Source organism: Bos javanicus, chromosome X (genome assembly GCF_032452875.1).
Source record: "Bos javanicus breed banteng chromosome X, ARS-OSU_banteng_1.0, whole genome shotgun sequence".
In the NCBI taxonomy this organism is placed as follows: Eukaryota; Metazoa; Chordata; class Mammalia; order Artiodactyla; family Bovidae; genus Bos; species Bos javanicus.
The window spans coordinates 23,088,574-23,110,624 of NC_083897.1; positions in this window are offsets into that span (position 1 = coordinate 23,088,574).

Consider the following 22,051-nt stretch of genomic DNA (forward strand, 5'->3'; position numbering starts at 1 on the left):
AGGGCTGAGTCCATGGGCTGGAGACTGAAGAAGGCAGAGGCTGACAATCAGAGCTGTCTTTGGGCAGAAAGAATGCTCAGCAGTCTATTGAATAGAAGAAACTAATATTGTTTCTCTGCAGGGTTTGATATACGGGGTTGGAACAATTCTGTGACCTTCTTGTGTGCCCCTGTAACACAAACTCATCTCTAAAAACCAGTGCGATGACTTTTTAGACATCCCTCCATCGTTTCTTGTGGCTGCTTCTCTTCGAGAAATGCAGGAGAGTGTTCTAGCAGATACAAACTTGGAGAGAATTCTGGAAGCTTTGTCTATGAGTGAGGCAAGACACCAAGAGAAGTAAAAAAGATGAAATTCTGCCAGCAAAGTCTCTGGAGAGCATCCTTGGCATGAGATTCTCTTGCCCAGCTGCACAGACTCACTCTTTGGGCTTTCATCTTCCAAGTATACTGGTTTGTCTGGCTAACCAGGAGGCCATTTGACAGCAATAATTATATCCTTGGTAGTTCAGATGGTAAATAATCCACCTGCAATGCAGGAGACCCGGGTTCAATCCTTGGGTCAGGAAGACACTCTGGAGAAGGAAATGGCAACCCACTCTAGTAATCTTGCCTGGAGAATTCCATGCACAGAGGAGCCTGACCAGTCCATGGGGTCACAAAAGAGTTGGACATGACTTAGTGACACTCTTTCACACACTTGTGTTGTTCAGTTGCCCAGTTGTGTCCAACTCTTTGTGACCTCAAGGACACACTTAGAGGCACCCAAATGTTCATAGCAGCACTATTTACAATAGCCAAAACGTAGAAGCAACCTAAATGTGCGTCAACAGAGGAATGGATAAAAAAGATGTGGTATATGTATATATATACACATATCACACACACACAACGGAATATTCAGTTCAGTTCAGTTCAGTCGCTCAGTCGTGTCCAACTCTTTGCGACCCCATGAATCACAGCACACCAGGCCTCCCTGTCCACCACCAACTCCCGGAGTTCACTCAGACTCACATCCATCAAGTCGGTGATGCCATCCAGCCATCTCATCCTCTGTCGTCCCCTTCTCCTCCTGCCCCCAATCCATTCCAGCATCAGAGTCTTTTCCAATGAGTCAACTCTTCACATGAGGTGGCCAAAGTACTGGAGTTTCAGCTTTAGCATCATTGCTTCCAAAGGAATCCCAGGGTGGAACTCCTTTAGAATGGACTGGTTGGATCTCCCTGCAGTCCAAGGGACTCTCAAGAGTCTTCTCCAACACCACAGTTCAAAAGCATCAACTCTTCGGTGCTCAGCTTTCTTCACAGTCCAACACTCACATCCATACATGACCACTGGAAAAACCATAGCCTTGACTAAACGGACCTTTGTTGGCAAAGTAATGTCTCTGCTTTTCAATATGCTATCTTGGTTGGTCATAACTTTTCTTCCAAGGAGTAAGCGTCTTTTAATTTCATGGCTATTACTCAGCCATAAAAAAAGAAAAAATAATGCCATTTGCAGCAACATGGATGGACTTAGAGATTATCATACTAAGTGAACTAAAACAAAGATCATATGATATCACTTATATGTAGAATCTGAAGAAATGATAGAAATGAACTTATTTACAAAATATAAATATACTCTGAATAGACATAGAAAACAAACTTGTAGTTACCAAAAGGAACAGAAGGGGATGGATAAATTAGGAGATTGGGATTAAAAGATACACATTACTATATATAAAACAGATAAACAAGTATCTACTGTATAGCATAGGAAGCTATTGCAAAAATATAAGAGAATATAAAAAAGAATATATATGTTTATATATGTATAATTGAATCACTTGTATAATTGTACATCTGAAACTGACACAGTATTGTAAATTAACTATATTTTTTTAAAGTTTTTTAAATACCAACTTAACAATGTTGTCAGATGAAAAGATAATAAAGGAGAAAACTTGAAAAAGGCTCTAATATATGGTTCACATTCAGTAAATGAGCATCACTATACAGTTAAAACTGTCTCACTTATGCACATACCCTGCAGGGAGTTGTTCACACACCCTGTATTCCAGGGAACCTCAACTATATGGAAGGCAGAATAGTGGTGGTTGTAATGCTGGTAATAGCTGCCCTTTATTGATCTATTTATGTATACTGCTCTGCTAAGTAGGTACCTTACATGTATTATCTTATTTAATCCTGACCACAACTTTAAGAAGTAGGCATCAACATAGAAGCCAACCAAAAGGGTTTTGAGATCAGAAAGTGCTGGATCTGAATTGTGGCTCCTCCACTTAATACCTGCATAAGCTTGAACAAGCCTATAGAACCTGTCTGTCATGGAGTGTCAATTTCCCCATATGTAAAACATATCATTCCTACTTCATGGATTGCAAGGATTTAGGGGGGATCACATGTATGAAGTTCCTGGCACATGCAGGTGTGTAATGTTAGACTTTCTTCACTTAAATTTAACACACACACAGACACACACAGAAGGAGTTCAGTCGTGTCCGACTCTTTGCGACCCCATGGATTAAGAAAAGGGCAAATGAATGAGTCTGTACATTACCTTATCACTCCTTAAATCTAAAAATGAAGCCAAGATTTGTAGGAAGCAGTTTAGTAGAGGAAAAAAAAATAAAAACCAAACCATCTTGGAAGAAGTGTGGAGTGTGGCGGGGAATGGAAAGAAAGCTAAAAGGAGATTTTTATCTTAGCTTTTTCCAATACTAGTCCTGAAAATAGAGCTATTTTTACTTGAATGATGTGTTATTTCTCAATTTTACTCACTTGACAACTGATTCAATAGTTCTTCATGGAGGTCGTGGTTACTGGAAGAAAGTATATTGTGACATTTGAATAAACCATTTTTAGCTGCTCCTTTTTGGCCAAGTAGAGACAATGTAGGTGTCAGGCAGAGTCAGAAATCAATCCAGTGGCTAACTCCATCTTAATGACAACAAGCCACAACTGCCAGTTCCCAGAAAGTTTCTAACTGGCCTTTTCCAGGAAGATACAAGGTGTAGGCCTGTATAGAACTTTAACAAGTGGCCCCTGCAACAATCTGCAAGGGCCCAGTGGATACAAACTTATTTCTTCAACACGCTACCTGCCCCTCCTCCACTCCATACCTTTTTTCCCACTCTGACTTCTTTTACCCACTAGGCCCCAACCATTTCAAGTCATCCCTTCAACAGGACAGATAATCTAGTCCATTCAAACGTTCAGCCCCAGCTTCCCTCCTGGCCAAATGTTTCTATCATCTCCCCTTCTGGCTCAAGCTGACAACTTACAGGGTAGTGCCCTTTGTGGACCAATCTGTCTCCATAGAAATACTCTGTCCACGCACTGCCCCTGTACACAGCTTCCCAAACCTGTTCTGTCGCAGCTGGTGTAGAGCCCTGGCCTGATAGGGATGATTAAGAGAGGGAACCCAAGAATGATTCCTAGCAACCCAAGAACCATCCCTGCAAAAAGTCTGAACTTGAGGACAAGTAGGATTCTCATGAAATAAATTTTCCTCCTAGGGCCTCTCCATCTCTGCTTCACCCTTCCTCCTGCACTGTACCCATTCTAGTTCCTCTGTAAGAGCAATCCCCACCACCTAAACCTCATGCCTCCTCTTTTAACTCTTGCCAGCACCTAGCCATGTGGATTGGTATTCCCATCAGCCAACACAAGTGGCAGTCACAGAAGAACTATCTCTGAGTCATTACTGAACGCACCAGTGCATTCAAATGCTTCAGCACAACACCTACCCTTCCATTTAAGAAAAATGGCTCTTGGCTTCTATAGGCACAACTACAAGGCTCACTCTGAGACTCCCGTAGCATTCAAACCAATTATTGATATTTATACTCTTCCTTATTACCAACAGGATTTATATGATATGACTGATTTTTATTTATTTTATTTCATGATAAAATTGTAGGTAAAAAGAAGGTAAAAGGTCAGGAAATCAGAGCAAGGTGGGAAAAAAAATGGTAGAAGGTAAAAACAGGGTCAGGAGTCAAGTTAATACACAAAACACCTATTGAAAGTCCAGAACACCTGCCAACAGCATGCCAGTCATAAAATCAGCCAGTGTGAAGGAAGAAAAGCAGCAACAAGATTTACAGTGCCTCCAGGAAATAAGCCAAACAAGAGAAGGACAGGTATTTCTGGTAGTAAGACTAGACATTACATTACACAATCCATGAGCAACATGCTTCCTAGTACTGTTTCCTATAGGATCACTTGCTGTAGGCTGATGACTTCAGGTCAAAGCACTTCTAAGGGAGCCAGAGAAATGGGACCAGCTCTGCAAAGGTCTGGCTTACAGAGGCTTTAGAATTTCTTTAGGAATGGGTAGTTGACGTAACTTATGGGCCATTCTCCATAAATATGATACCAACAACTGAGTTTTGGTTTTTGGCATCAGCAATTCCTAGCAAATGTTCCCTGACAAGTCACGGAAACGGAGCTCCTTTAGACAACCAGCTAAGCACGTGTTTTAGCAGTGAGTCCAGCTATAGTAAGTCAAATACTCATGTTAGTTATTTTAAAAACATAAAATAATCATGAAATGTCTAGTCTAGGACAGCATCAATTTCTGATATACAGTTTAAAATAAATCACAAGTGTGGCTGATAAGTAAATCATAAGGTTTCCCATGATACCCTCCTCCTAGGGGCCACCTTCTTATATAATCCCTTTACCCTGAGTGCAGGCAGGACCAGGGCACAGTACAAGCTTAAAGAACTAAGTAGCCATATTGGGGAAACCCATAAAGCAAAAAACTGTGAGCAACCCCTAGCAGTGAGGGCAGCCAACATAGCGCCAGGGGACCCTCTGTCCTCACACCACCAAGGGAATGAACTCTGACAACCACCCAAGTGAGCCTGAAAGCAGATTCTTCCCCAGTTAAATAATTACACAGTCTGGCTGAGACCTTGACTGTAACCGGCTAAGACCCTAAGCAGAGGATTCGGCTAAGGTATGTTCACACTTTTGACCCACAAAAGCTGTGAGATAATAAATGTGTTATTTTTAAGCCATTAAATTTGTGGTAATTTGTGGTGCAGAAAAAGGTACTCAATATAAAAAGACAAACTTGTTTGAAAATGTGTGCCAAAACAGCAGTTCATTTCTTTTTATTTTATTTTTTAACTTTACAACATTGTATTGGTTTTGCCATATATCAACATGATTATACAGAGTGAAGTAAGCCAGAAAGAAAAACACCAATACAGTATACTAATGCATATATATGGAATTTAGAAAGATGGTAATGATAATCCTGTATACGAGACAGCAAAAGAGACACTGATGTATAGAACAGTCTTTTGGAGTTCATTTCTTAATTATAAAACAGTTTAACGGTAGGAGCCACCTACCAAAGAGAAAAATCTTTGGCTTTAGAATAAAACAGAATATCTTTCCGGCTGCAAATAGATAGCAGAGTTACTTAATGATTAAAGTTTCTCCTGGTTTCTGCAAATACAACCATTTTATCCACACTGGCTATGTCCTTGCTGTGTGCAAGCACTGTTACCAGACTCTGGGAGAGCAAGAACAGGAAGAAAATCCAAGATCCCATGCCCAGGAAAGCTCACAAGCCACTCCAGGACACCAAACATATACAAGGGAAATTACTTTCAAGCAAATGCAAAACAACAGGTCACTTGTACTAATGCAAATTAAAGATGTAGAGAACTCAATCAGACAAATAATAAGCATTGTTAAACGCATTTCCACTCAGCTTAGGGTGTTTGGGCGCTTACCTTTGATTGTGGATATGCCTGCTGTTCTGAGAGTTCACCTAAAATACAAAGCAGGGGTGCCACCACACTGTGCCCATTACCCCCCCCCCACTTCTTCCCCTGCACTCTGGATAAAGAACAGGCTCATTCATTCTGATCAGTGATGCAAGCTCTGCCTTCCTTCCACTTGTCCTGGAACAGAGGAGATATTCAGGGGAAAAACTGAAGTTTAATGGACTTTTCTCCTTCCTCAGTGCCACTGTATCTGAGTCCATAAGTGCTAGCAGTTTTCTTTTTTTTTTTTTCTTATTTAATAAAATTAGGCAGAACGAGAGAAAATAATAGCAGATGAAACAACTGAAAAGGGATTAATTTCCAAAATATACAAATAGCATATGCAACTCAATAACAAAAACAAACAGCCCAATCAAAAAGTGGGAAAAAGACCTAAACAGACATTTCCCCAAAGAAGACATACAGATGGCTAATCAACACATGAAAAGATGCTCAATATCACTCATTATTAGAGAAATGCAAATCAAAACCACAATGAGATATCACCTCACACCAGTCAGAATGGCCATCACCAAAAAATCTGCAAACAATAAATGTTCAAGAGGGTGTGGAGAAAAGGGTACCCTCTTGCACTGTTGGTGGGAAGGTAAGTTAATACAGCCACTATGGAAGACAGCATGGAGATTTCTTTAAAAACTAGAAATAAAACTACCATATGACCCAACAATCCTACTAGTGGGCATATACCGTGAGAAAACCATAACTGAAAAAGACACATGTACCCCAGTGTTCATTGCAGCACTATTTACAATAGCTAGGACATGGAAGGAACCTAGATGTCCATCAACAGATGAATGGATAAAGAAGCTGTGGTACATATACAATGGAATATTACACAGCCATAAAAAGGAACACATTTGAGTCAGTGCTAGTGAGGTGAACGAACCTAGAGCCTATTACACAGAGTGAAGTAAGTCAGAAAGAAAAAAATGAATATTTTATATGAATGCATATATTGGATTCTAAAAAGATAGTACTGATGAACTTCTTTGCAGGGCAGCAATGGAGATGCAGACAAAGAAAAGACTTATGGACGTGGGGGGCAGTAGGAAGAAGAGGGTGGGACAAATGGAGAGAGTAGAATGAAAATATATACACTAATACATGTACAATAGATAGCCAGTAAGAATTTGCTATATGACTCAGGGAACTCAAACAGGGGCTCTGTGACAACCTACAGGGATGGGATGGGGTGGAAGGTGGGAGGGAGGCTCAAGAGGGAGGAGACATATATATCCCTATGGCTGATCCATGTTGATGAATGTCAGAAACCAACACAAAATTGTAATTACCCTTCAATTAAAAATAAAAAATAAATTTAGGAACTTCCCTGAAGGTTCAGTGGTTAAGACTCCAAGGAACTAAGATCTCACATGCTGCATGGTGCAGTCAAAAACTTTTTTAAAAAATGACATGCTCATTCCAAAAAATTATAAACAAGGAAAAAAGGAAAATAAAAACCTGTAATCAAAAACCAGGAAAAAAAAAAAAACACTGAAAATTTTGGAGTAATCCACTGTGACTGTAAGTGTGCATGTGTGTGTTAACATCATTTACACACATAAGAACACACATATGTGAATGCTATCACACTAACATGCTGCTTTCCCCTCAACTGACAACTGAAAGCAACTGTCCATGTCAAACACACTTCCCCATTATTGTTTTTCTGTTTATCTTTGGCTATGCAGCATGTGGTATCTTACTTCCCCTGACCAGGGACTGAACCCATGCCCCCTGCAGTCTTAACCACTGAACCAACAGGGAAGTCTTAATATGTTGCCTTTTATAACTGGCTTCTATCAGTTAGCATAATGTTTCCAAGGTTTACCCATACTGTAGCATGTATGGATTCTTTCCATTTTATGGCTGAATAATATTCAGTTGTATGAACTTACAACATTTCGCTTAAACATTCATCTGCTAATGGCACATTTTAGCTATTATAAATTAATGTTATTAATATTCATCTACAAATTTTTGTGTGGACATAAATTTTCATTTCTCCTGACTAAATGAAATTCTACCTAGGAGTAGAATTCTTGGGTCACATGGTAATTCTGTGTTTAACTTTTTTGGGAACCAAAAAATTGTCTTCCATGGAGGCTGTACCATATTACATTATGTAGAGAGCAATGTATGAGGGTTCCAGCTTCTCCACACCTTCACCAAACTTATTTTGTTTTGCTTATTATAGCCATCTTATTGGGTTTGAAGTTGTCTCTAATTGTGAATTTAATTTGTATTTTCCTAATGACTAATGAAGCTGAGCATCTTTTCAAGTCCTTATTGGTCATTTGTGTATCTTCAGAGAAACATCTACTTGGATCTTCTGCCAATTGGGGGGGGGGGTCTTCTGCCAATTTTTAATTGGGTTATTTGCATTTTTTAATGCTGAGTTGTAAGAGTTCTTTATATGTCCTACTAAAAAGTTTCTTATCAGATATATGATCACAAATTTTTTTCTCCTATTCTGTGGGTTATATAAATACTTTTACTCTTTTAGTAGTGTCTTTTGATGCACAGACATTTTTAATTTTGATGAGATTCAATTTATCCATTTTTTTCCTTTGGTTGTTTGTGCTTTAGGTGTCATAGCTAAGAAACTATTGCCTAAACCAAGATCATGAAGATTTACATATGTTTTCTTCTAAGATTTTATAGTTTTAGTTCTATTGTCAATTTCTGAGTTAATTTTTGCGTATAATATGAGGTAGGGATTAAACTTCATTCTTTTTTTCCAACTTCACTCTTTTTTTTTTCAACTTCATTCTTTTTCACATGGGTACCCAGTTGTCCCAAAACCATTTGTTGAAAAGACTGTTACTTGCACCCATCAAATTGTCTCAATACCCTTGTCAAAATCAATGACCATAAAATTGAGGATTTACCTAAGGACTCTCTAATTCGTTGATATGTATGGTAGGCTTAATATTGGCCCCCAAATAACCCCAGGTCCTAATCCCCAGAAACTATGACAGAACTTTTACTTCTGGTAAAAATAGAGACTGCAGATGTGATTACTAATAAGAATCTCAAGATGGAGAGATTTTCCAGGATTATTCAGTGAGCTCAATGTAATTACAAGAATTCTTATAAGAGAGAGGCAGTAGGATCAGAATCAGTAGGAGAAACAATGATGGAAGCAAGAGGTTGGAACAATATAAGGAAATGATATAAGCCAGAAATTTAGGTGGCATCTGGAAGCTAAAAAAGACAGAGAAAAGGGACTATTCTCTCTGAACTTCCAGAAATAACCAGCCCTGACAACACCTTGACTTCAGCTCACTGAGACCGATTTTGAATTTCTGACCCCCTTCAGAAGCATTAAGCCACCAAATTTGTAGCAACTTGTTACAGCAGTAATAGGAAACTAATCTGTCTATCCATGTGCTACTACTACATTTTCTTAATTACTGTAGCTTTGTAGCAATTTTATTTATTATTTATTATTATAGGCATAATGATCTACAGCAGAATTCTAGAACTTATTTTTCATGTATAACTGAAGCTTTATACCCATTGAACAACAATTGCCCACTGTTTTTGCTTTTCTGGCGAGCTGTGTCATGTCAGAGTTCAATATACCATTATTTAATTATTACAATTCTTATTATTGAATATTTGGCTTATTTTCAGCATTTCACTATTATAATAACTTTAAAAATATAATTTGGAGGTAAATTTTTTGTTCATTTATAATCAGCTGCATTTCTATATCAAAAGAATGAATTTGTAAAGTTTTTGATAAGATCTAAATGACCTCCAAGACTCTGTATACCCCCCAACAGCAAATGCAAATACTTTCTCCACACCCTCATCAACTTTGTTATCAAATTTTAGACTTACAGATTAGACTATAAACCTAGATGTGAAAAATAAAACTATAAAGTTAGTATAAAAATATAAGAGAATATCTTTTTGACCAAGAGACAGAGAAACAATACTCAAAACTTTAAAATCACAGATTATAAAAGCAAAAACTGATGCATTTAATAAATTCAAACTGAGAACATCTATTCAAAAAAGTATAAGAAAATCAGAGTTACTTGACACATGACAGAATGGGAAAAATTAAAATTATATAACATTATATAATTACATGCTGCTAAGTCACTCCAGTTGTGTCCGACTCTGTGCGACACCCTAGATGGCAGCCCACCAGGCTCCCCCATCCCTGGGATTCTCCATGCAAGAACACTGGAGTGGGTTGCCATTTCCTTCTCCAATGCATGAAAATAAAAAGTAAAAGTGAAGTCACTCAGTCGTGTCCGACTCTTAGCGACCCCATGGACTGCAGCCTACCAGCGTCCTCCATCCACGGGATTTTCCAGGCAAGAGTACTGGAGTGGGGTGCCATTGTCTTCTCTGATATAATTATATAAACATTAAAATTATATATAATAATTTTTTATAATAATGTTTTAATAATGTTTTAATGTTTATAATAATGTTTTATAATAAACATTATAAATAATGTCTACCACCGATAATGGATTATCTTAATTTTCTAGAATATTCAAGGAAAGTCTTCAAATTAACCCCAGAAGAAAAATTGGCAACCGTCATTAGCAGGCAATTTACAAAAGGGGAAATTTAGAAGTCTGAAAAGTATACAGAAACATGTTCAACTCATAATAGTAAGGCAAACATCAATTAAAACAAGATGGTTTGAGCATTCTTTGCTATTGCCTTGCTTTGGGATTGGAATGAAAACTGACCTTTCCAGTCCTGTGGCTACTGCTGAGTTTTCCAAATTTGCTGCCATATTGAGTGCAGCACTTTCACAGCATCATCTTTTTTTTTTTCTTTTCTTTTTCTTTTTTTTTTCTAATTTTATTTTATTTTTAAACTTTACATAATTGTATTAGTTTTGCCAAATATCAAAATGAATCCGCCACAGGTATACATGTGTTCCCCATCCTGAACCCTCCTCCCTCCTCCCTCCCCATATCATCCCTCTGGGTCGTCCCAGTGCACTAGCCCCAAGCATCCAGTATCGTGCATCGAACCTGGACTGGCAACTCGTTTCTTACATGATATTTTACATGTTTCAATGCCATTCTCCCAAATCTTCCCACCCTCTCCCTCTCCCACAGACTCCATAAGACTGTTCTATACATCAGTGTCTCTTTTGCTGTCTCGTACACCAGGTTATTGTTACCATATTTCTAAATTCCATATATATGCATTAGTATACTGTATTTATGTTTTTCCTTCTGGCTTACTTCACTCTGTATAATAGGCTCCAGTTTCATCCACCTCATTGGACCTGATTCAAATGTATTCTTTTTAATGGCTGAGTAATACTCCATTGTGTATATGTACCACAGCTTTCTTATCCATTCATCTGCTGATGGACATCTAGGTTGCTTCCATGTCCTGGCTATTATAAACAGTGCTGCAATGAACATTGGGGTACACGTGTCTCTTGCCCTTCTGGTTTCCTCAGTGTGTATGCCCAGCAGTGGGATTGCTGGATCATAAGGCAGTTCTATTTCCAGTTTTTTAAGGAATCTCCACACTGTTCTCCATAGTGGCTGTACTAGTTTGCATTCCCACCAACAGTGTAACAGGGTTCCCTTTTCTCCACACCCTCTCCAGCATTTATTATTTGTAGACTTTTGGATCACAGCCATTCTGACTGGCGTGAAATGGTACCTCATAGTGGTTTTGATTTGCATTTCTCTGATAATGAGTGATGTTGAGCATCTTTTCATGTGTTTGTCAGCCATCTGTATGTCTTCTTTGGAGAAATGTCTATTTAGTTCTTTGGCCCATTTTTTGATTGGGTCGTTTATTTTTCTGGAGTTGAGCTGTAGGAGTTGCTTGTATATTTTTGAGATTAGTTGTTTGTCGGTTGCTTCATTTGCTATTATTTTCTCCCATTCTGAAGGCTGTCTTTTCACCTTGCTAATGGTTTCCTTTGATGTGCAGAAGCTTTTAAGGTTAATTAGGTCCCATTTGTTTATTTTTGCTTTTATTTCCAATATTCTGGGAGGTGGGTCATAGAGGATCCTGCTGTGATGTATGTCGGAGAGTGTTTTGCCTATGTTCTCCTCTAGGAGTTTTATAGTTTCTGGTCTTACGTTTAGATCTTTAATCCATTTTGAGTTTATTTTTGTGTATGGTGTTAGAAAGTGGTCTAGTTTCATTCTTTTACAAGTGGTTGACCAGATTTCCCAGCACCACTTGTTAAAGAGATTGTCTTTAATCCATTGTATATTCTTGCCTCCTTTGTCAAAGATAAGGTGTCCATATGTGCGTGGATTTATCTCTGGGCTTTCTATTTTATTCCATTGATCAATATTTCTGTCTTTGTGCCAGTACCATACTGTCTTGATAACTGTGGCTTTGTAGTAGAGCCTGAAGTCAGGTAGGTTGTTTCCTCCAGTTCCATTCTTCTTTCTCAAGATCGCTTTGGCTATTTGAGGTTTTTTGTATTTCCATACAAATTGTGAAATTATTTGTTCTAGCTCTGTGAAGAATACTGTTGGTAGCTTGATAGGGATTGCGTTGAATCTATAAATTGCTTTGGGTAGTATACTCATTTTCACTATACTGATTCTTCCAATCCATGAACATGGTATATTTCTCCATCTATTAGTGTCCTCTTTGATTTCTTTCACCAGTGTTTTATAGTTTTCTATATATAGGTCTTTAGGTAGATATATTCCTAAGTATTTTATTCTTTCCATTGCAATGGTGAATGGAATTGTTTCCTTAATTTCTCTTTCTGTTTTCTCATTATTAGTGTATAGGAATGCAAGGGATTTCTGTGTGTTGATTTTATATCCTGCAACTTTACTATAGTCATTGATTATTTCTAGTAATTTTCTGGTGGAATCTTTAGGGTTTTCTATGTAGAGGATCATGTCATCTGCAAATAGTGAGAGTTTTACTTCTTCTTTTCCAATTTGGATTCCTTTTATTTCTTTTTCTGCTCTGATTGCTGTGGCCAAGACTTCCAAAACTATGTTGAATAGTAATGGTGAAAGTGGGCACCCTTGTCTTGTTCCTGACTTTAGAGGAAATGCTTTCAGTTTTTCACCATTGAGGATAATGTTTGCTGTGGGTTTGTCATATATAGCTTTTATTATGTTGAGGTATGTTCCTTTTATTCCTGCTTTCTGGAGAGTTTTTATCATAAATGGATGTTGAATTTTGTCAAAGGCTTTCTCTGCATCTACTGAGATAATCATATGGTTTTTATTTTTCAATTTGTTACTGTGGTGTATTACATCGATTGATTTGTGGATATTGAAGAATCCTTGCATCCCTGGGATAAAGCCCACTTGATCATGGTGTATGATCTTTTTAATGTGTTGTTGGATTCTGATTGCTAGAATTTTGTTAAGGATTTTTGCATCTATGTTCAAATGCTCAAACTATTGCATTGCTGCTGCTAAGTTGCTTCAGTCATGTCTGACTCTGTGCAACCCCATAGACGGCAGCCCACCAGGCTCCTCTATCCCTGGGATTCTCCAGGCAAGAACACTGGAGTGGGTTGCTATTTCCTTCTCCAAACTACTGCACAATTGCACTCATTTCACACACTAGTAATGTAATGCTCAAAATTCTCCAAGCCAGGCTTCAGTAATACATGAACCGTGAACTTCCAGATATTCAATCTGGTTTTAGAAAAGGCAGAGGAACCAGAGATCAAATTGCCAACATCTGCTGGATCATGGAAAAAGCAAGAGAGTTCCAGAGAAACATCTATTTCTGCTTTATTGACTATGCCAAAGCCTTTGACTGTGTGGATCACAATAAACTGTGGAAAATTCTTCAAGAGATGGGAATACCAGACCATCTGACCTGCCTCTTGAGAAACCTGTATGCAGGTCAGGAAGCAACAGTTAGAACTGGACATGGAACAACAGACTGGTTCCAAGTAGGAAAAGGAGTACGTCAAGGCTGTATATTGTCACCCTGCTTATTTAACTTATATGCAGAGTACATTATGAGAAATGCTGTGCTGAATGAAGCACAAGCTGGAATCAAGATTGCCGGAAGAAATATCAATAACTCTGATATGCAGATGACACCACCCTTATGGCAGAAAGTGAAGAACTAAAGAGCCTCTTGATGAAAGTGAAAGAGGAGAGTGAAAAAGTTGGCTTAATGCTCAACATTCAGAAAACTAAGATCATGGCATCTGATCCCAACACTTCATGGCATCTGATCCCAACACTTCATGGCAAATAGATGAAGAAACAGTGGAAACAGTGGCTGACTTTATTTTTCTGGGCTCCAAAATCACTGCAGATGGTGACTGCAGCTATGAAATTAAAAGATACCTGCTCCTTGGAAGGAAAGTTATGACCAACCTAGACAACATATTAAAAAGTAGAGACATTACTTTTCCAACAAAGGTCAGTCTAGTCAAGGCTATGGTTTTTCCAGTAGTCGTGTATGGATGTGAGAGTTGGACTATAAAGAAAGCTGAGTGCAGAACAATTAATGCTTTTGAACTGTGATGTTGGAGAAGATTCTTGAGAGTCCCTTGGACTGCAAGGAGATCCAACCAGTCCATCCTAAAGGAGATCAGTCCTGTGTGTTCATTGGAAGGACTGATGTTGAAGCTGAAACTCCAATACATTGGCCACCTGATGTGAAGAGTTGACTCATTTGAAAACACCATGATGCTGGGAAGGATTGAGGGTAGGAAGAGAAGGGGATGACAGAGGATGAGATAGTTGGATGGCATCACTGACTCAATGGATATGGGTTTGGGTAGGCTCCAGGAGTTGGTGATGGACAGGGAGGCCTGCATACTGCAGTTCAGGGGATTGCAAAGAGTCAGACACGACTGAGTGACTGAACTGAACTGAACTGAACTGAACTAAGCTTAGTATGTTAATAAAAAAAGAAAGATTTAGTGGCAAAAAAAAATAAATAAATAAAAATAAAACAAGATGGTACTTTAGCCAATTTCAATTATCCAAAATTTTACAAGGCTAATCCCAAGAATTGGTATGAATGTGCAATATAGAAATCTATAAGCACTCCTTCTGGGGGTGTAGGTTGGTGCAGCCAATCTGGAGAACAATCTGGCAGTTCTTAGACAAATCAGGAACAGGAATATCCCAAGACCCAGACATTCTGCTCCTAAATACATATCCTAAGTAAATGACCACATTTTCCATATGAGTACTCAAAAGAAGGTGTCCAATGTGGCAATATTTGTGGAAACAGGATGCTTTAAGCAATCTAGATGCCAAACTACTGCCTTACTGACTATGCCAAAGACTTTGACTGTGTGGATCACAATAAACTGTGGAAAATTCTGAAAGAGATGGGAACATCAGACCACCTGACCTGCCTCCTGAGACATCTGTATGCAGGTCAAGAAGCAACAGTTAGAACTGGACATGGAACAACAGACTGGTTCCAAATAGGAAAAGGAGTACATCAAGGCTGTATATTGTCACACTGCTCATTTAACGTATATGCAGAGTACATCATGAGAAACACTGGGCTGGATGAAGCACAAGCTGGAATCAAGATTGCCAGCAGAAATATCAATAACCTCAGTTATGCAGAAGACACCACACTTACGGCAGAAAGTGAAGAAGAACTAAAGAGCCTCTTGATCAAAGTGAAAGAGAATGAAAAAGTTGGCTTAAAACTCAACATTCAGAAAACTAAGATCATGGCATCTGGTCCCATCACTTCATGGCAAAGAGATGGGGAAACAGTGGAAACAGTGGCTGACTTTATTTTTCTGGGCTCCAAAATCATTGCTGATGGTGATTGCAGCCATGAAATTAAAAGACACTTACTCCTTGGGAGGAAAGTTATGACCAACATAGACAGCATATTGAAAAGCAGAGACATTATTTTGTCAACAAAGATCCGTTTAGTCGAGGCTATGGTTTTTCCAGTAGTCATGTATGGATGTGAGAGTTGGACTATAAAGAAAACTGAGCACTGAAGAATTGATGCTTTTGAACTGTGGTGTTGGAGAACACTCTTGAGAGTCCCTTGGACTGCAAGGAGATCCAACCAGTCCATCCTAAAGGAAATCAGTCCTGAATATTCATTGGAAGGACTGATGCTGAAGCTGAAGCTCCAATACTTTGGCCACCTGTTGCAAAGAACTGGCTCATTTGAAAAGACCCTGATGCTGGGAAAGATTGAAGGTGGGAGGAGAAGGGGATGACGGAGGATGAGATGTTTGTATGGCATCACTGACTCAGTGGACATGAGTTTGAGTAAACTCTGGGAGTTGGTGATGGACAGAGAAGCCTGGTGTGCTGCAGTCCATGGGGTCACAAAGAGTCAGACATGACTGAGCAACTGAACTGAACTGAACTGAAATGCCAATCACTGGGGGGAAAGCTAGGAAAAAAATGATGTATATACACCAGGCAGCACTTAGAAGCATCAGACTAGATGTGTGCAGAGCAATAAAAATGGGTCTTTTTTTAACTTTTTTTTTTTTTTTGGCTGTGGCATGCAGGATCTTAGCTCCCCAACCAGGGATTGAACCCATGGCCACTGCAATGGAAGCATGGAGTCTTAACCACTGGACCACCAGGGAAGTCCCAAAAATGGATCTTAAAATGATGGATTTGAATTTAAAACTTTTACTATACCCTCATTCATATAAATTTAAATGTATGCAAAATGAACAGAACAGAGAGTTCAGCAATAAACTCACATGAACAGAACTAATTGTTTTCTGACCAAGGCAGCAAGCTAAAATGAGGGGGAAAGAATAGTCTTATCAATCAATAGTGCTGGAGCAATCCATATTCATAAAGAAGAAAAAATTAACCTCAAATATTAACCTCACTTCATATACAAGATTTATTCAAGATATATCACAGAGTAAAATATAAAGCTAAAACTATAAAGCTTTTATAATCTCAAATTAATGTTCTCAAGATGGTATCTGTTTATCCTCCCAGAGGTACCAACAGTTCAAAAAGAACTTCAGGAAGAAAGCAAAGTTTAGCACAAATGAAAATACTAATGATAGAGTGTTAGTTTTCTATTGTCACATAACATATTGCTACAAACATATTGGCTTAAAACAATACCCATTTATTATGTCACAGTTTAGTAAACAAAAGAGCAAGGGATTTCAAGTAAGATCTCAGCTTAGGATCTCCTAAGGCCTAAGTCAAGGTGTCAGACAACTAGGCTCATATCTGGAGGTTCTGGGGAATAACCCATTTTCAGACTTGTTAAGGGTGTTGACAGAACTGAATTCCATTTTGCTACAGGTCTGAGAGAAGGAAATGGCAACCCACTCCAGTATTCTTGCCTGGAGAACTCCATAGACAGGGGAGCCTGGTGGGCTACAGTCCACAGGCTCACAAAGAGTCAGAGATGACTAAGCAACTAACACACTTCACATAGGTCTGAAATCCCTGATTTCTTGCTGGCTCTCAGCTTCTAGAGACCACTCTTTGGTCTTTCCACACGTCCCATCACCTCCCAGGCAACTTCAAAGCCACCAATGCTTCATCAAATCTGTCACATACTTTGAACATCTCTGGCTTCTCCGTTTGCTATCAATTGGAGAAAGCTCTCTGTTTTGAAAGTATATGGCTAACTGGGTCAGGCACATGTGGATAGCCTCCATATCATAATATTAACTGACTCGGAATTTTATTTACCAAAATAATCCCAAAAGGATCTAAAAGTTGAATTGGAATCAAAGCCCAGAAAAATGTCCCACGACCTGGGTCATAGGTCAGAGTGACTGCCTGCTAAATAGGACCCAGTGTCTATTAACGTAATAGGCAAAATGTCCAGAATACTATTGAAAACCACTCATCATGCTAAGAAACAGGAAAATCACAATCTGAATGAGAAAAGATGATGAAGTGACACTAATACTGAAATGAATCAATGTTGGAATTATCTGAAAAGAATATTAAAGCTGGCATCATAAAAATGTTTCAACAATCTACTACAGATTATCTCAGAAAGAATTTTAAAATAGAAAATCTCGGCAAAAGTGGAAAAGCTTATTTAAAAAAAAAGAAAATGGAAAATATAAAGCTGAAAAGAATAACTTAAAAAAAATCTCTCTGGAGAGGCTCAAAATCAGAGTGGATATGACAGATCGACTCAGTAAACTTAAAAGAGGGCTTACCAGAAAGTGAATTCACAGAATGTACTTAATGAGAGAGAAAATACAGACTAGTAGAGCCTGAGAGTCCTGTGGACCAATAAAATACATGCAACACTTGTGTCATTAGAATCCCATATGGAGAGGAAAAAGAAAGTGGAATCAAAGATATAATAGCTGAAATTTTCCAAATTTTGGAAAAAAGACAAATTTATAGATTCAAGAAGCTGAGTGAACCCCAAACAGTATAATGCCAAAAGAATCCATACCAAAGCACATCATAACTAAACCTGTGAAAACTAAAGACAAAGAAAACAAAAGCTTGATTGCTGCTAGAGAACTCTGACACAATACCTGTAGAGGAGGACCAGTTTGAATGACAGTAGATTTCTCATTTGAAAACATGGAAGCCAGAAGGAAATGGTACATTTTCAAGTACTACAGGGAAAAAATCTGTCCACCACAAATCTGATATCCAGTAAAACTATCCTTCAACCATCAAGGGGAAATAGAAGCATTTTCAGACTTATCTTAAAAGAATGGCTAAGGGACATTCTTCAATGAGAAGCAAATGATAAAAGAATTGATAGGAAGATCTAGCAACAGAAAGAGCAGAGATATGAATATATTTGGTAGACTACCCCTCTCCTCATGTGCTGTGCTGTGCTTAGTTGCTCAATCATGTCCAACTCTTTGCAACCCCCATGGACTGTAGCCTGCCAGGCTCTGCTGTCCACAGGGATTCTCCAGGCAAGAATACTGGAATGGGTTGCCATGCCCTCCTCCAGGGGATCTTCCCAACCCAGGGATCGAACCCAGGTCTCTCACACTGCAGGCGGATTCTTTATGATCTGAGCCACCAGGGAAGCTTTCATGAGTTTTATAAATGATATTTGATAATTAAAACAAAAATAGCATTATCTGGTTATCATGACAGTGATATTTAAAAGTAGAGAAGATTAATGGATGAAAGTAGGGCTTCATACTTATGTGTTAAAATACTGATACCAGTAGACTCTGATAAGTCACATGTGTATATTGTAAAACTCAGAGCAAAAGCTACAATAATTATACAATAAGATACACTTTTTAAAAACCTCTATAAATAAATCAAGATGGAATTCTTAATTTTTTTTTTCAAGTAACCCACAAAAAGGCATGTAAAGAGAATAGAGGAAAGAGAACAAGAAGGGGGAAAAAGCAAACAATAAAATGGCAGACTTAAGTACTAACATATTAATAATTATCTTCAATATAAATGGTCTAAATACACACCTATCAGAATGTATAAAATAAAAAGTTATAATACCAAATGCTTGCAAGTATGTAGAGAAAATGGATCACTCATCCATTGCTGGTTGGAATGTAAAGTGGTACTGCCATGTTGGAATACAGCTTGGCAGTTTGTTTAAAAACCAAACATTCAACTCTCACATGACCCAGAAACTGCATTCCTACACTTTTATCCCAGAGAAATTTAAAAGTTATGTCCACATAGAAACCTGTACATGAATGTTGAAAACACATTATTGCCATAGCAAACATTGGAAACAATAAAAATGTCCCTAGTAAGTGAAGAGTCAAGCAAATTGGCATATCCATCAGATCAGATCAGATCAGTCGCTCAGTTGTGTCCGACTCTTTGCGACCCCATGAATTGCAGCATGCCAGGCCTCCCTGTCCATCACAAACTCCTGGAGTTCTCTCAGACTTATGTCCATCGAGTCAGTGATGCCATCCAGCCATCTCATCCTCTGTCATCCCCTTCTCCTCTTGCCCCCAATCCCTCCCAGCATCAGAGTCTTTTCCAATGAGTCAACTCTTTGCATGAGGTGGCCAAAGTACTGGAGTTTCAGCTTTAGCATCATTCCCTCCAAAGAAATCCCAGGGCTGATCTCCTTCAGAATGGACTGGTTGGATCTCCTTGCAGTCCAAGGGACTCTCAAGAGTCTTCTCCAACACCACACTTCAAAAGCATCAATTCTTTGGTGCTCAGCCTTGTTCACAGTCCAACTCTCACATCCATACATGACCACAGGAAAAACCATAGCCTTGACTAGACGAACCTTTGTTGGCAAAGTAATGTCTCTGCTTTTCAATATGCTATCTAGGTTGGTCATAACTTTCCTTCCAAGGAGTAAGCGTCTTTTAATTTCATGGCTGCAGTCACCATCTGCAGTGATTTTGGAGCCCCAAAAAATAAAGTCTGACACTGTTTCCACTGTTTCTCCATCTATTTCCCATGAAGTGATGGGACCAGATGCCATGATCTTCGTTTTCTGAATGTTGAGCTTTAAGCCAACTTTTTCACTCTCCACTTTCACTTTCATCAAGAGGCTTTTGAGTTCCTCTTCACTTTCTGCCATAAGGGTGGTGTCATCTGCATGTCTGAGGTTATTGATATTTCTCCCGGCAATCTTGATTCCAGCTTGTGTTTCTTCCAGTCCAGCGTTTCTCATGATGTACTCTGCATATAAGTTAAATAAAAAGGGTGACAATATACAACCTTAACGTACTCCCTTTCCTATTTGGAACCAGTCTGTTGTTCCATGTCCAGTTCTAACTGTTGCTTCCTGACCTGCATACAAATTTCTCAAGAGGCAGATCAGGTGGTCTGGTATTCCCATCTCTGTCAGAATTTCCCACAGTTTACTGTGATCCACACAGTCAAAGGCTTTGGCATAGTCAATAAAGCAGAAATAGATGTTTTTCTGGAACTCTCTTGCTTTTTCCATGATCCAGTGGATGTTGGCAATTTGATCTCTGGTTCCTCTGCCTTTTCTAAAACCAGCTTGAACATCAGGAAATTCGTGGTTCACATATCCATACTCCTCAGCAATAAAAAACAACTACTAAAACATGCAGCAATCTAGATGGATTTCAAAGACATTGTGCTGGGTGAAAAGGGCGAATCTCAGAAGGTCACATACCCTATGATTCCATTTATACAACATTCTCACTATAGAGACTGAAAACTGATCAGTTGTGCCAGGGGTTAGAAATAATTGGAAGGAGGGGGAGGGGTGTGATCATAAAAAAGGTAGCACAAAGGAGATGTTTGTGATGACAGAATTTTTCTTCTATACCTGTGATAAAATCACTTAGAATTATATACATAAAATAAGCCACTCAATGTCCACTAGCTGGTTTTGATATTATACTACTATATTTATATAAGATATAAACACAGGGAAAGGTATATGGGACCTCTCTGTATTGATTTTGCAATTTCCTATAACTGTTTTTATTTTAAAACAAAATTTTGAAAAAATAAGGTACAAGAATTTTCCTAATTTTAATGCCACAGATTCAAGAACCTCAATGAACCCCAAGAATACCTTGGCTCACTGTAGTCAAATTGCTAAAAATAAATGAGAAGAATATTCACTGCATTATCATCAGAAACAATGCATGCCAGAAGGCAATAGGATAACTTCTTTAATGTGCTGAAAAAAAATTTCAACCTAGAATTGTATATGCAGCCAAATTTGAAACATGAAGGTAAAATGGAGACATTTTCAAATAAAGTTGAGAAAATTTGTCATAAAATAGCCTATATTATCAAAATTATTAATGAAAATTTTTCATAATGATGAAAAATTGTAGCAGATTAAAATTTGGGTCTACCCAAAAAAATTAAGAATATCATAATGGTAAACATGTGACTAAATATATTTTTCCTCATTTTAAAATTTCTTTGAAAGACTGTTGACTGCTTAAAGCAGAATAATAATATAGGGTTTATAACATTTGGAAATAAAATGTATCACAACAGCAGCACAAAGAATGGCAGGTAAATGTTGCCATACTATTATGAATTTTTTATATTACATGTGAAGTGGTATATAAATATGAACTATTATATAATAATATTTATACATTTATTTTCTATACATAAGTATACATGCATACATATATACACTCAAACATATATACATATGTTCTGAGACAGAGCCCATCTGCTTCACCATATGCGTACACAGCACAGTGAAGTTTATAAACTCCTCATTATGAGGAGGAAGATAAAAGATCCACCAGGTGACTCAACAGATATAAGCAGTGGAAACGTTTTAAGGTGGGTGACAAAATGACTTCATTCTTTCAATCTCTTTAGCTTTCAACTATATGACATTAGTGTTCCCTGACAAGGAC